General features: G+C 44.2%; 1 pseudogene; it reads right to left on the bottom strand.

Annotated features, from left to right (window-relative positions):
• Positions 1-1,749: 1,749 nt before the first annotated feature.
• LOC127031632 (sodium- and chloride-dependent betaine transporter-like) overlaps positions 1,750-17,112 on the bottom strand; it is a 47,130-nt pseudogene continuing 31,767 nt past the window's right edge.

Below are 17,112 nucleotides of genomic sequence, written 5' to 3'. Positions count from 1 at the left end.
GCCTTTGAAAGGCAGCTCCTCCCTGTGGAGCCAGGGCCGCCCTTAGGATTTATGGGGCCCTATGCAGTATTATTAAACTGGTGCCCCTATGCCTGATGGCAGCCTGAGCTTGCAGCCCGGCGGGGGGTGGAGGGACAAAGCTGAAAGAATGACAAGATGCCCAGCCCACCTCACGGTGGCGGAGAGTCACAGTTCCCCGCAGGGACCACTGTACCCTCCCCCTCACACGGAATGGACATGTAGAAGGTACCTAATTAAAAGCACTAAACTTAATAAAAAATGTCAGTCACAGGTTTCTTGATATGCCCTGAAGTTTGTCAGACGTTTATTTGCAAAAACTTTGTGGTAAGGGTGAGTCAGCTGTCTTGCTGAATACAAAATTAAATATTATGGAATACATGATGCAGCTCTTCTCTGTTTTCCAGATTACTACAAAATTAACTCACTGAAACAGACATTAATTTAAATTAATCAGTCAGAGAGATTTAGTGTGTTTATAACAATGTTTATTGCTTTTAGAAAAAGGGAACACTAATTTACTGTGTGTGATCTCCATAACAATACTCATGTTTATGAAATTTCACCAACTTTAAAAAATATGTTTCCAAAGATTTTAGGCATAACAAAGGATTTTATATCATACTAAGGTACTGATTTTGCTTAAAGCTAGTTCATCAGATAGTCAGAAGTAAAGAAAGGGAAACTTTGTCCAGCTATCTGGAAGCAAAGGGCTGTTGCTTCCTTCACTAGGGGGTGAAGGGAGAAATGGGTGGACAGAAAGGACAGGAAGACTTTGGAAGTAAGTTTTTTTTACTATAGTAATTAAAATATGTATTTTAGATAAGGGTGGCCTTTTGAAGAATTTATTTAAAAAACCATATGTCTGAAGATCCAAGCCTTTAAGGCTAAAGATGATTGTGCATCTAAAAATCTATGCAAGGATTTTTTACAGATGTGATTTTATAATCTTCACCAACTCACTAATGAAATATTTTTAAAGCAAATTTTAAACTAAGGTCCTGTAGACTGACATGTTCTGAGTAAATATTACAGTCGTGCACAATTGTTTTTGTCAGTACATTCAGAAATTGACAGAAGATAACTGGGGGTTGGCAAATGCCTGTTAAATGTCTTCATTACCCCTTGAATGGCTCTTCAACAGTTTGTGTTGTACTAATAGATCTGGCAGGCTGGAGACTTTTTCTCAGTTTTAACTACAGGAAGACTCAGAGCCTGCAGTATGTGATGGGCTCTCTCTCCCTGGTATGTAGGTGACCTACCTGTGCACTTTCCTTTGTCAGCCTCCTGCTTTTTATGTACTTATAAACCATTTAACTTGTTCCTTTTGCTCACACCCTCATTTTGTGCCTTTACCTTCCTGACGTCACTTCTGAACCTCTCTACTCTTTGCAATTCCCTTTCCCCATTATTTTATATCTACTGTTCCTTTTTTCAGTGTCAGGGCTCTAAAGTGCCTCCGGTGAAGTCACACTGCGCTTTCCCAGGTGCAGAAGGAGAGAGCTGTCTCGGGGTGTTAAAAGAACTGCCATCCCAAGTCTGTATAGTCAACTACCTGATAAACCTGGAGAGGGAGAAGGATGTCCCAGAGTCACTGACTAGGATGGCTCTGCCTCAGGTGTGCAGGGGAGAACTGAAGAGTGCATTGTCCGAGGTGTGAAGAGAAGCCACCTCAGGAATGAGAGGGGGAATCACTCCAGAATGGAAAGGCGATATCCTTTCCCATATACTTTACAAGTGGTTTTCCTTCTCTGTGGTTATGAGCACTTCCTTGGCTGATGGCATGAGATCCTGTATTCTGCTTCGGGGCTCTCCAATGATTCAGACGCTCTAGCCCAGTGCTTCTTTGGCTGAGGCAAGTCCTCCACTGGGGAAGTAAGTTGCTTTAGCCTCTGCAGCGAGACAGGCAGACAGAGGGAATCTCTGTTAATTAAACTGATAAACAAACTGACACCCAATAGCAATCCACAGTAATTGCTGTGGGCAAAGGCATTTCAGAAGCTAATCCTCTCCACTTTCCATTCCTCCCTCTCTCCCACCCACACAGGCTCTAGTTTTTTTTGCTACCCCAAGCGAAAACATTTTTGCCTGCCCTCAGGGCCGGCCTTAGGATTTATGGTGCCCTAGGCAAGATTATTAAACTGGTGCCCCTGTGCCTGATCTGCTCTTAGCAACACAAACATAAGCTTACAGTATTGGAAAACTTGCCACATTCACGTTATTAAAACCAGTTTAACTTAATTAAGCACACTGTAATGCTGATGGACTAGCACTAAAGAAGCAGCACTATAGAAAAAATTCTGATGACAGAATGATGCAAATTTTTTTTTAATTTATCAAAATTTTATTGGAAATTTATATGAAGAGGTATTGAAACAAAGATTTGTTTTTAATTAAAAGCAATCTTTCTGGCTTTTTTGGCTGCAAAATCAGTAATAATGTCATCGTATGACAAAGACAAAGTCGTGTCTTGTTCGATTGCAAGAATAGCAAGACCAGTTAAGCGTTCCTGACTCATTGTAGAGCGGAGATAGTTTTTAATGAGCTTTAGTTTTGAGAAACTCCATTCTCCTGACGCTACTGTTAAAGGAATTGTCAGTAGAATACGAGTGGCAATGTACACATTAGGATATATGTCAACAAGTTTGCGGGTATGAATAAACTGTACAATGTCCATCACCGATTTTGCATGTGGCAACATTGATGACAGTGTACTCAATTCTTCGTACAGTTCAAGTCCATTTAAATCAAAACTATCACCGTGCTTCAGGAGGCTCTCTAGGTTCTTGCACTTTGTCATTAGTTGCTCTTGTTTTCCTATTTCGTTGAATTTAGTTATGTCATACAAAAATTCAAACTGTTCATGGTGTACTTGCAAGGTATTAAACCTTTTATCAACAGCAGATACTGCTTTATCCATCACAACGTTAAAAAATTCAACCTCAAATTTCTTTTCTGGATCGTCTATGGGCATGATCTGCTGTACAGATTCTTCACAAAGAAGTGTCCCTGGCCTTTTTAACTCATATTAACTATGTATTTACTTTATGAAAGTTGGAGAAAACATTGTGAAAACGTAAAACATTGGCTGCCCAACTTCTGGGCTGGCAAAAGTTATACTGACTCACAGGGAAAAAAAAAGCAGGAGAATCTTAGTACAACATATGGTCACTCTATACCAGGGGTCGGGTCGGCAACCTTTCAGAAGTGGTGTGCCAAGTTCACTGTAATTTAAGGTTTCTCGTGCCAGTAATACATTTTAATGTTTGTAGGTGGTTTCTCTCTATGTCTATATTATATAAATAAACTATTGTTATTATCTGAGGTCTTGGCCACCGGTCCTGCTCGGGCCACTGCCAGCTGAGTAAATGAAACCCCAAACTGGCAGCGGGCTGGTGGCTGGAACCCTAGACAAGGATCCCAGGCCCTGCTCAGCCCGCTGCTGGTCTGGGGTTCTGACCACCAACTCCTGCCAGCCAGGATCCCGGCCGCCAATCCCCCCTCAGCCCGCTACCAGCCTGGGATTCTGCTCACCCAGGCTGGCAGCAGGCAGAGTGGGGCTGGCGGCTGAGCTCCTGACTGGCAAGGGGCCGGCAGCTGGAACCCTGGAGTAGCAGTAGGCTGAGTGCTGCTGGCACCCCAGACTGGCAGCAGACTGAGCCACTCAACCCCTCATCGGCCCTGCTCAGCCCGCCACCAGCCCACTCAGCCCGCTGCCGGCTGAGTGAATGGAACCCCAGGCTGACAGCAGGTTGAGTGGTTCAGCTGGCCTGCTCAGCCCACTGCCAGCCTGGGGTTCCTTGGGGGTCCCCAGGCCAGCAGCAGGTGCTGAGTGGGGCCGATGGCTGGTATCCCAGCTGGCAATAGGGCAGCAGCCGGAATCCCAGAGCAGTGATGGGCTGAGCCGCTCAGCCTGCTGCTGCATACCATCAAAAATCAGCTCACCTGCCACCTTTGACACGTGTGCCGTAGGTTGCCGACCCCTGCTTTATACACTAGTAAGGAGATGAGCATATTACAGTTGTTGGAGGGCTCTTATCAGGAGTAACAGGCTATAGGAAAGTCAGTCAACATTTTTTGTTTCTCTGATGAAAACTGGCCCACTCCCTGCCTCACTTAATTTTCTGTTTTTGGCTAAGATATTGATTTTTTTTTAAAATAATATTGAAATTGGATTCAGGATTGTTAGCAAGAATTTTTGGCAAACAAAGTTGTTAAATGACAATCTAAATGGCAACACAGTACTGCTTTCATGCTTGGCTCACCCCCCAGCCCGCTGGTCCAACAGCTGCAGTAGAGGAGGAGATAGGTGGAAAACTGCAGGACCACAAAATCCACCTCTTGGGGTACCGAGTGGCAACAGCAGCAGCAAACCCTCAGGTCCAATCACACGCCAATGGGCACCACCACCAGCCTTATGGACCAGGGTGAAGTTAGCACAGCATCTGATCTCAGGGACAGGGCACCCATGGAGCCACAGCAGCTCATCCTGCCCTATGCAGCTCCCTCCGGATGAGATGGATCGCTGGCAGCTGCCAGCCCAGGGGAGAGGCGCTCCCCAGCTAGGGTGGCCAGATCCAGATGTCCTGATTTTATAGGGCCAGCCCCGATATTTGGGGCTTTGTCTTATTTAGGCACCGATTACCCCCACCTAGAGTGACCAGACAGAAAGTGTGTAAAATCAGGACAGGGATGGGGGCGGAGTGGGGGGGTAAAAGGAGCCTATATAAGAAAAAGACCCCAAAATTGGGACTGTCCCTATAAAATAGGGATATCTGCTCACCCTACCCCAATCCCAATTTGTCACACATCTGGCTAACCCCAGCCAAACCCTGTGTGACATTCCAATTCTGGCTGCCTGCCCAGGAAGTGAGTTACTTTCACTTTCATTCCTCAGCAAGCAGCCAGCCTCCCCTCCCCCCACCTACCCCCACCACCTCACCCAACCCAGCCCTGACGGAGGGGAGGGAGGGGAGAGAGAGGGGTGCTCCTGGGGAGGAGGGAGAAAGGAGGGGGTGCTCCGTGGGGCAGGGGGGAGAAGAATGGATGTTATGGGAGACAACAAAGGATACTGGTTCCAGAGCCACAGAGCCTGCCTCACCTGACCACAGCCAGGGGGAAAGAGTCACACTCACAGGTGAGCTCCTTTCCCAACCTCCACCCCCTCCCCTTCCCAGAGACCCCAGCAGCCAATCCTGTCCCTCAGACTGTGCTGCATTCGGCTCTCTCTAGGACCCAGCAGCCCTGCTTCTACAGTGTCTGGGCTGCCTGCAGAGTGGTGCCCCCAGGCAGTGTGAGGCCCTACGCCCTTGCCTATTCTGCCTATGCCTAAGGACGGCCCTGCCTGCCCTCCCCCACTTTTATTGGCTTTTACATGTTTGCACTTTGCAGTTTTGTTTTGACTGTTTAAACTTTTAAAAAAATGAAAACAGAATTTGTAGTTAGTGAAATAAAACAATTTACTAGTGTAATGTTAACAAAAATACAATTACAAACAATTTGAGTTCAACTATATACTGTAATGAAAAACATTAGTGTCTTCCAGTTTCTCATAAATTAAAAGAATTTATATGAACTGACTTTTTCTGGTTTTTATACTTGTGCAGTATTTTAACAAGTCAGTGAAATTAAATTTTTTTGCAAAAGTCCTGACATACGATTTTGAGACATGGTGGACCTCAAATAATTTAGTAATCTCAATTTTGAGAAACCGTGCTCACCAGAAGCCACTGATACTGGTAATGTTAAAAGAATGCATAATGCTATAGCAGTGTTTGGAGTGAAAAAATCATTTCTTGCTATAAATTCTAATACTTTTAGAGGAGAAGTTTTAGGACTTATTAGCTCAGATAAAGCTATTAATTCATCATACAATTCTACTGTATCAATGTCAGCAGTGTTATCAGTACTGAGCGCTAAATGTAGGTCTTGGCACTGCTTCATGAGGTGTTCTTTGGAAAACTGATTTTTAATATTTCCAATATCGTATAAAAATTCAAAAGTTTCACAATGATCATGCAACTGACAATCTTTCTTCAATGGAAGTTATAGCTACATACAAAATACAATAGAAACATTCAACTTTAAGCCTTTTGTTTGGATTGAGAATAGGATCATCATGAGCCTCAGAACAAAACTGTCTTGTTTTTTCCTCGAGGACGAATGAGTTGTTGAGGTGCAAACATTGGTTCAAAATCAACATCCTCTGCTATTGTTGTTGCTTCTTTGACAGTTTCTTCAAATCCTTCATCTGAATGGTACTTTTTAAAATATTCCAGCATTTTATTCAAAATCGTCTTTGTCTCGGATATGTCTATGGTTATGTTCTGCATAACTTTGCTGGTCAAATTAATTTGATTTAGAATATTGTGCCAAATAACCTTGCAACATGAAAATTGAAACTGCATCATTTTTTGAGCCAATGTTTCAGCTTTATGTCGAAATGAAGGTTCATATGACAAGTCCTGGCTTATTTCGAATAGTGCATCGTAAATCTCTCCTGATGAATATCGGAATGGTCTAATAGCGTCTATCCTGCTTTCCCATCTAGTTTGACTTAGAGGTTTAAGTGTGAGTTTTTGTTCAAGATGCTTCTTCAAGACTACCCAACAGTGTGTGGAAGCACTAAAAAAGTTGTCAATTGCTTGCACTTTGGTAAGATATGAAAAACGACATCTTTATATGATTTGGCGGCATCACTGACAACTAGATTGAGCGAATGCGCACGGCAAGGAATGAAAAAAGCTCTATTGTTTAAATTCAATATTCTTTGCTGTACACGTGCATGTCATCCTTGCATGTTTAAGCTGTTATCATATCCTTGGCTGTGCATATTTTCTAAAGGTATTCCATAGTGTTCCAGTTTCTGTAGAATTACATCTGTGAGGGCTTTCCCAGGAGTTTCATTCACTGGTATAAATTCTAGAAAGTGTTCACAAATTTTCACTTCTGCATTTTCATCAATTTTCAGAAATTGTAAAACTATTGACATTTGCTCAGTTTTGCTCAGATCTTGAGTACAATCAACTATAATTGAGTAATATTTGGCATGTTTCAAATTCGATAAAATTCATTACGCACTCCATTAGAAATTAATTCTATTATCTCATTTTGTGTATTTTTACCCAAAAATGGGTGTGACTCTCTCCATCTTTCACTCTTCGAACATGCTCAGCCATAACATTATCAAATTTTGCCAATAACTCAACCAATTTTAAGAAATTTCCATTGTTATTCTCATTTAAAATATCCAAGGATCCACGGAATGCGAGGCACTGTTCGGCTAGGAAATTAATGATTGCCAGTAAATGTTCCAACATCACTTGCCAATGTTGAATTTATGAATTTAGCTGATGTTGCTGTACCGCATCGATTGTTGTACTGGAATGTAATCTGTTTGACAGCTCAATACAATTTGTCAATGAGCGTAAATGATTTTTTCATGTTCTTTCAAATGCTGATGCAAATTTCGCTAGTCATTAAAACCTGCAGTTGCCAGAAGAATGTCCAAGTTACAGAACAGTTTGCAGCAAAAACAGAAAACTACATCTTTGGTCTGTGAATACACTAACCACGATCTATTAATCTGTTCCCTATTTTTCATTTTTTTCTTCATACTGAATGGCATAAATCGACGATTCGACTCATTCAATGGATATTCAAATGTAGGATCTAGTTTTGAAGGACCTTTTTTCATAATAAGTCGCATTGTATCAGTAATTGTTGGCCATGTACTTGGATCTGATCCTATGTCAGTCTCTCCACCTTCCAATAATTGTTCTTCAGTTTTAGATTTGGATAACAGTTCTTGATTTCTGGACTCTTCAGCTGAAGTAGTAAATCTTTGGATGGATTGTGATTGTTCGTCTTTATCGGTTAGTGAAGATAATCTTTGGTCAGATTGTTGTTCATCTTTATCAGTTGATAAAGGTAATCTTTGGTTTGATTGGTCTTCATCAGTTGATGAATAATCACTTTCAATGCATTGCTTAGAGCTTTCTCCTTGATTGTCGACTTTTTTAAAATACTTTTTTGAAGTACAAGATAGTTTTTCTAATTCTTTTTGCTGTTTCTCTCTCTGTTGCTGGTAAGCAGCACCGGAAAGTCATTTTTGTTTTTGTCCTGGCACTTTAGCCCTATAACCACTGGCACTGATATGAAATGGAAATTAGCGCAAATGGCACTGATAGGGCAGCACAGTACACACACGTAATCATGATTTGAGTGACCGTGTCACAACATGACATTTTTCACATCACACTCCTATTGCTCTACTGTACTTGCTATAGGTAAGGTGCTAGTCATTGGGGCGAGAGAGCTCCCCACGAGCTCGGATACACATTGGACCCAGCCCTGCTGACATTTTCCCAGTGCTGAGACTACCCAGCTGGGAGCCCGAGGGGCATGCAATGGAGAGAGCTCTGGGGCTGGAGGAGCCAAGGAAGGGGTGCTGGGCTTGCTGGACAGATGCTGCCCCTCTCTGCCAGATCACTCACCCTCTGCAGGAGGGGAGGCAGAAGGAGACTCCAGGCATTGGAGTGCTGTGAGGGGTTGGGGAGGGAGGCAGCAGCCTCTGGGGCTCCAGCAGGCAGAAGCTCCCCAGGGGTCCCAGGGACCCTCCCACCCAGCCCAACTCTTACCTTGCTGCGGATCTGGCCTGAGGAGGATTCATCTCCCATCACCAACACTCCCAGGGCCAGGGATTGGGACTGCTGCTGGATCCCAGCCCTACTCATCCTTGGCCCCGGCCAGGACCGCCGCTAGGGGTTTGAGCGCCCTAGGCGGATGGCAATTTCAGCGCTCCGCGCGCTGGTCCCGCGGCTCCGGTAGAGCTGCCGCAGTGGTGCCTGTGGGAGGTCCACTGGAGCCGTGCGAGCAGCCGACCGTCCGCTCGCAGGCACGACTGTGGCAGCTCCACCGGAGCCGCGGACCAGCGGACCCTCTGCAGGCACCACTGCGGCAGCTCCACCAGAGCCGCCTGCCACCCCCTCCGGCAAAACAGCGCCCACCAATTATTCTGGTGCCCTAGGCGATTCCCTAGGCCGCCTAACGCTGGCCCTGGCCCTGGCACAAGCTGGGCTCAGCCCAGGCTGCCGCTCTGCTCCCCTATTCCCTCCCCTGGCAGGAGGCAGCGCAGAGGGGATGAGGAGGAGGCAGAGGCAGGGACAAGCCAAGGAGGAGCAGCCTGCCCGGGTGCCATGTTCCCCTGTCCTCTGCAGCCGGAGCAGGGCCGTGATACCGGCTCCCGCCTGAGGGATGAGGGGTGGCTGCTGACCGCGGGAGAGCAGTGTGAACAAGCTGAGGAGCAACCCGTCCTCGGCAGCTGGGGCAGGGCTGCGCTATCGGCTCCTGCCTGAGGGGTCGGGGATGGCTGCTGCCCACAGGAGAGCAGCAGGGATACGCTCCCCACTTAGCCGGCTCCCTGCCCAGCTGCACCCAGTGACAGAACAACAGGCTGGTTACTGCCCATGGGACGGTCAGGATCCAGCCCAGGATGCCACTTCAGGTATAAGCTGGGGCCCCAGCATTATACCGCCCCGTATATTTTGCCGCCCTAGGCACCTGCTTGTTTAGCTGGTGCCTAGGGCCGCCCCTGCTCGCGCACTCTCTCTCTCTCTCTCTCTTTTTACTTTTCTTTATCTTTAGCCAGTTCTCATCCATGATTATTCAACCTCCAGGCTTACAATGTTACTGTTTGTTTACATTTTGGGACACATGTATCACAAGGCACATTAGAGATGTATTTATGGGAGGAGGGACGGTCTTCTGTTTAAGGCACAGGAGTGGGAATCAGTACACAAGGGTTCTCTTCCTGGTTCGGCCTCACATCTCCAGTGGCCTCAGACAAGCCCCTTGTGACTTAATTTGTGGTGCTGAGTAGTCACACCTTCTGCTGCCTTCAATGGGAGTTGTGGCTCCTCTGAACTCATCCGATTCGGAGGGCTGATAATAAAGAAGTGCTGCTCAGTTACAGATCCAGTTCATGTCAATAGAAAAATCAGCATCTTCAGCTCTTTGTACCCGTGTCATCAACTGTAAAACAGGGTTACTAATACTGCCCTCCTTACAGGGGTCCTGGGAGGCTTTCATTACAGGCTGTGCCATGCTTTGCGATCATTGGATGGAAAACGCTAGGTAATATTATCATCCCACTGCACACACCTACCCACAGAGTAGTGCCATAGAGAGAGATGCTTTTAGCTATAGATCTCCCCCACTTCCATGTTTCTAGCATTCGTCTCACACCCTATACCCTCCTAAGACCCTGCACTCCCTGGGACTACCACAAAGTGGTTTTCAGACTCATTGAGCATCAAAACACTTCTCTAACAGACATTGATATTCATAGCTACATGTGTCTTTCTACTCAGACTGTCTGGCTCAGCACACACCACTCATCTGATCACATGCTTACAGACTACATCACAAACAAGGCCGAGCAATTACCTCATTTATATAATTAATTTTCAAGTATCAGAGTGGTAGCTGTGTTAGTCTGGATTTGTAAAAGCAGCAAAGAGTCCTGTGGAACCTTATAGACTAAGAGACATATTGGAGCATGAGCTGTCGTGGGTGAATACCCACTTCGTCGGATGCACTGATGAAGTGGGTATTCACACATGAAAGGTCATAAGCCAATACGTCTGTTAGTCTATAAGGTGCCATAGGACTCTTCGCTGCTATAACTAATTTTGACTCTCTCTCTCTCACTCTCTGTTTGTGAATTGCCTGCCAACAGATTGTCTTCTCTAATTTATTCAAAAATATTCATCCAGTAATTTCTGGCATAGTTCTTGGCCAGTAGCTTGTTTGTGATTCCATGTTTGGAATTTGAGCTGTTTTTAACTGTACACATAAGGTAACAATGTTTGTGTTTCCTGATTGGCCCAGTAGAATTCTGGGAGTCAGCTTGCTGGTGTGAATAGTCACAATTACCAATTAGAAATGTGCTTTCCATTAATATACTGCAATATTCACTTTAAATACAGCATGCTGTTCCTTGGAGCTTTGCTGCCAGTACATGCATTGCTTAAAATAGTCATAGGCAGTGAATGAAAGAGGGGCACAAGCACACTCAGGGAGACTCCGTTTCAAAATCAGAACAAATATTCATTGAGGACTTTTCTGTGTGTATGGGAGGGAGGTGGGGGTGGACAGACCCCTTCCTGTATTTCTAATCCATGTCCTTGGAAGCTTCTTTATAAAGAGAGAGTTAAAAAGTCCATGGAAGTTATGTCTGACATTTTATAAAGTGAGAGGTAAACAAAATAATCACTTAGCTGTACTTGACTAAATCAGTCACTTGAGCACACTATAAATTAGCACTAACACATCATAATAAAATATTTGGCACCTACAGGAACTTTTTGGCTGTAGATCTCAAAATGCTTACCAAAGGTGGATAAGTATCATTCCCATTTTACAGCTAGGAAAGTTAAGTCACAAAGGTCCCCATCTGCTTTTAAGAGCAGATAGTTTAACCTCTTTCAGCTGTGTAAGCTGGTTGTGTTCTAGACTAGGTAGCTGAAGTCTTGTCTACACACAAGTTCTACCACTTTAATTATATCGGTCTCATTAATGCAATAACCACTCCTCCAGTGTGAGGCCAGCTATAGTTTCCCCAGCGACTGCACCTTGATGTGATGTGTATGCTTGTGTGCTCCCGGTACCCTGAGAGTTATGTTGGCAGGTGTAGAACTCCTGGTAGGGTCATCCAAGACAGAAAGGTCAAAGAGTAGGAGTCAAATTAAAGGCAGTGCACTGGTCTCACAAAAATGCTCTCCGTTACAGAAACATCTCGGAGACATGCTGAATCTATCACAGATTTGCAAATACAAATATCAACTGTGGATAACCATCATGTGCTGGATGTAAGACAAAATAGTACTTATCAACCAGCAAATCCGTCTGACATTCTGATGCTGGAGAATCAAATCCGCAAGGAAGTTGTTAATCTGAAATGGGGTATTTTCACAGCTAAAACTAAGTCAAGAATTGGAAGTTGAAATGGTAGATCACTTCAGAGCACAGGCAGACTGACACAAGTTATCAGAGAAATGAAAATCTCTGGCCCAAGTATACTTGGACTGACTGAGATGAGGTGGACTGGACCCATCTAATTATCATTGGAAGGCATGATTGAAGAGAAGATGATAAACATTGGGAAGGTTAAATCTAGCAAGGAAGCTACTACAGCACTGAAGGAATGAGTATCTGCACGTTCAAGAATACTGACCACTTGTTTTATGACAAACCAAGCAAAAGTCACACTTGTTCAGTGTTATGCACCTAACAAATGATTGCGATGAACAAGGCAAAGATTGTTTCTATTAAAGGTGCAGAGCGTCCTTGGCAAGATCAATAAATATGATATTATCTCTATGGGAGATCTAAATACACAGGTTGGCGATGCTAATACTGGATCTGAGCACATTATGGGCAGAAATGGCATATTAGAACAGACTGACAATGGAAAATGTTTTTATAATTCTGTGTCCTATGCAGTCTATGCATTTTCACACAAGGAAAGACAAACTGACATGGAGATGAAATGATGGCTTCACCCAGAAACAGCTTGATCATGTTGCCTTTAGCAGGTGCTAGAGAAGATCATAGTTGAACACCAGGCTGTACAGGAGTGCTAGTATCAGAAGTGACCACCATCTTGTTTTTGGGACAATCAAAATAAAACTATAACAAAACAAAACAAAAACAACACACTCAAGGCAGAAGGAATGTGATACTAGAAAGTTAGTAGATCCAACAGTGAAGGCACATTTCAAGATGCAATTTAGCAATAGATTTGAAGAGTTAAAGACACAGATGGATGACAGAAAAACAATGGGAGTTTTTCAAAGAGGCAAGTGAGGATGCATCCAGGACTACCATGTGGGATGAGACTATCTAAGAAAGAAGAATGGCTCCAACCAAATACGTGGAAGCTAGTTGAAGAGGGAAAGAATTAAAGAAGAGAAAGCAACAAGAACGAGACAGCAGTAAAAGAACTATTCTGCAACAAGAATATGTGGACAGAGACAAGGAAGGTAAAAGATTAGCCAGTAGAGATCTTAGAGAATGGATGGAAAATAAAGCAAGAGACACCGTGGAGGCACATAGGAGAGAGGATTCTAAAAATCTCTCTCTAATATCTAAACAATTGACATCACAATGCTCTAACCTTTGTAGAATTGTGTAGAAAAGCTCAGGATTGTACAATTTCAACCACAAAGGATGGACAGAGTGCCCATTGGATGGTACATTTCCAGGCTGTGCTAAACCAGCCAGAACCATTAACACATACTGAGAAATGTGAAGACATAGTGGTCTTATCTATATCATTACAAGTAATTGCCTCGGAGGAAGGAACTAAGGCTATGAACCAGCTGAAGAGAGTTAAAGCACCAGGGTAGGATAAAACAAATGCTGAAATGTTAAATGCTGAGGAGGAAATAATGGTGAATTACACGCGCAGGCAGTTGGAGTGGTCTGGAGATGGGACACCCGTCCAACGGTTGGAGAAGAGGTTTTATCTGCAAAATCCCTGAAAAGGTAGAACAGCTTATTTGTGATAACTAGAGAAGGGTGATACTCCTAGCTGTACTTGGGAAAGTGTTTTGTATTATCATTTTGAATGGGATGAAAACTGCTATTGATAAAGTATTCAGGGAAGAACAGGCTGGATTTCAATGTGGTAGGTCATGTTCGGAACAGATTTTCACCTTGAGAAGACTCAGTGAGAGAGGCTTAGAATACCAGAAGAATGTAGTTTTAAACATCCTTGATTTTACTGAAGTATTTGATAGCATGCACAGAGATGCCCTCTGGAACATCTTGAGACACTATGAAGTTCCAGCAAACGACTGTTAATTTGATAAAAGCTTTGTATGACGAGATTGCATCAGGACCAAAAGTAGAGACACAGAACGGTTTAAGAGTGTTACTGGTGTAAGGCAAGGTTGCATATTTTCTCTACTTGGCTTCTGTATTGTCATAGATTTTTTGATGATAAGACTGACAGCTAATGGCGAGAACACTGGTATTGTTTAGGCAAGAAATAGGCTGCAAGACTTAGATTTTGCAGACAATATAATCATACTGGATACCAACCGGGATGGAATGAAAGGACTCTTTATGAATCTAAAAGCAGAAGCAGCCAAATTGGGACTTTGTATCTGTATACTGAAGACCAAAATCATGGAGATAGGAGAGAATGCTATCAACACGGGCAGATGTGTGATGGATGGAGAAGAGTACAAAAGAATTAATGACTTATTCTATTTTGGAAGTACAATATCTGCTAATGCCCATCTCACTAAAGATGTGAAGGTAAGAACTGGCAAAACTAGTGGATCATTTTCCCATGCGTCAAACATCTGGAAGAGTAAGACCACATCTACACAGAAAAATGAGATTGTATAGTTCTATTGTGCGCCCAGGAACATGGCAGATGGCAGAAGTACGCAAGAGGATGCTGAAAGCATTCCACAAGCATTGCTTAAAAAGAATTTAAGAAACTCACTAGAAAGATCATGTAACCAATGTGGAAGTGTTGCATCACATGGGTCAGCAGATTGAGGAGTCAGTGATTCATAGATGCCAAGGGCAGAAGAGATATTGTGATCATCTAATCTGACTTCCTGTATAACACAGGCCATAGAACTTATATTTTAGAAAAACATCCCATCTTGAATTAAAAATTGTCAGTGATGGAGAATCCATCAGGACCTTTGTGATCAGACAAAGACAGCTACGGTGGTTTGGCCATACCATCAGGTAACCCCGTGGCATAAGCACAAGGTATGTCTTAAATTGAATTCTTCCTGGGGAAAAAGGCGGCGCAGAGGACAATGAATGACTTATTGCAGGATGACTGAAAATGATGTTGCCATCATGGAGACTACAAACATCTTGCTCTGGACAGACGGCAGTGGGGAAAATGAGTTGCCTCATGCGTCACTAGGCTCAGGAGATTCCATAGCTAAAAGCTAAGAACAGTTCCACTAGTATAAAAGTGCTTATACCAGTCTAGCTTATTCCAGTGTGGGAAAGGGATTAAGGTATACCCACAAAAGGCACCTTTATACCAATATAACTGCATCCACATTAAGGGTTGTACCAGTATAACCATTCCAGTTAAAAACAACAACCCTAACCAAAATAGCAATAGTGCTACAAAATCAGTGTAGACTAGGCCCAGGTGTTAAGGACCTTTCCAACTGCATAAAGCTGGTCCAGCTGATAAAAGCACCTTTTCCCCTGTGCAGAGAGGGCCAGTAAGGCCAAGTCACTTGCCTAAGAGCACAGATGTAGTCAATATTAGAAGGCAGGTCTCCTGACTCCCAGTGCTGTTTCCAACCCAGAGGCTGCATTCCTTGACTTCCTCCCTTCCCCATTTGCTCAAGGCTTTTCTCCCCCTCTCCTCTGAATGGGGCTTTGCCTTGCAACTCATTAGGCACCTGAGGTGGGCACTAATCAGCACTGCCACACAGCCTTTCACTTCTAATTAAGTTAGAGTTCCTAGCCAGGAAATAAGAGCCTCATGGGCACAGATTCACTTTCCCTGAAGTGGCGGAGCTGGAAAGGACGTTGTGAGCCCAGTTTTTTCCCTGATGTAATAGTACTGCAGGGTTCTCCTCTCCACTCATCTCAAGGAGCGAGATTTGAATAACTCCCCCCAGCTCCCCAGAGTTACATTCCACCCTCCCCAATTCATTTACGTTTCCATCAGCCTGAGCTGTCATTCAAACTGGGACAAATGGGGAGAGATTGTGCTTCCCCATGTCTACACAAGGAAGTAACCCAGTGTGTGTGTGGGCCTTGAAATGGGGGTGGCCACCTCCATGGTGTCATTCCCCCCCTTCTCCCCTCCCCACAGACATCTTAGAACCTTGCATAAGGCTCTCCACAGGTTCAGGATCCCTGTGGTGGAAGAAGAGGGGACTGGGCAGTGAAAAGGCAGCTTTGTATAGACTGGGAGCAAGTCATATGTCCTGCCCATACTGACCCAGGTGAGACTGCCTCGCCCAGGGCAGAGTTAGGTAATACACCTTGTGAAGAGTTATCTGGGGTAGCCCTGGCCAGGGGAGACACTGGTAAGAAGAAAGGGGAAGATAGAGGTAAAGAACCAGTGTCTGATCCAGGACTTGCATTTGGCACAACTCAGGAGGGTGCTTTATGCACCTTCACTCCCTCAATCCTGGAGGCAGCTAATCTCCAGTGGAAATTAAGCCCAGAAGCCTGTGTCTCATAGACTCATAGACTTTAAGGTCAGAAGGGACCATTATGATTATCTAGTCTGACCCCCTGCACAATGCAGGCCACAGAAACTAACCCGTCCACTTCTATAACAAACCCCTAACCTATGTCTGAGTTACTGAAGTCCTCAAACTGTGGTTTGAAGACTTCGAGCTGCAGAGAATCCTGCCGCAAGTGACCCGTACCCCATGCTGCAGGGGAAGGTGAAAAACCTCCAGGGCCTCTGCCAATCTGCCCTGGAGGAAAATTCCTTCCCGACTCCAAATATGGCGATCAGTTAAACCCTGTGCATGTGGGCAAGACTCACCAGCCAGCACCCAGGAAAGAATTCTCTGTAGTAACTCAGATCCCATCCCATCACAGACTACTGGGCATACTTACTTGCTGATAATCAAAGATCAATTGCCAAATTAATTGCCAAAATTAGGCTATCCCATCATACCATCCCTTCCATAAACTTATTAAGCTTAGTCTTAAAGCAAGATATGTCTTCTGCCCTCACTACTCCCCTTGGAGGGCTGTTCCAGAACTTCACTCCTCTAATGGTTAGAAACCTTCGTCTAATTTCAAGTCTAAACTTCCTAGTGTCCAGTTTATATCCATTTGTTCTTGTGTCCACATTGGTACTAAGCTTAAATAATTCCTCTCCCTCCCTAATATTTATCCCTCTGATATATTTATAAAGAGCAATCATATCCCCCCTCAACCTTCTTTTGGTTAGGCTAAACAAGCCAAGCTCTTTGAGTCTCAGGTGGCCTTTCTGAGAACCAGAGATTGACAGAGTATAGAGTTGCCTCAGTCAAACTCCCTTTTCCATCGACACACTCTGCACCAGGGAGT

The sequence above is a fragment of the Gopherus flavomarginatus genome, chromosome 1, assembly GCF_025201925.1.
Source record: "Gopherus flavomarginatus isolate rGopFla2 chromosome 1, rGopFla2.mat.asm, whole genome shotgun sequence".
Taxonomy (NCBI): Eukaryota; Metazoa; Chordata; order Testudines; family Testudinidae; genus Gopherus; species Gopherus flavomarginatus.
The sequence above is the reverse complement of the archived record's forward strand: the minus strand, read 5'-3'. Positions and strand labels throughout refer to the sequence as shown.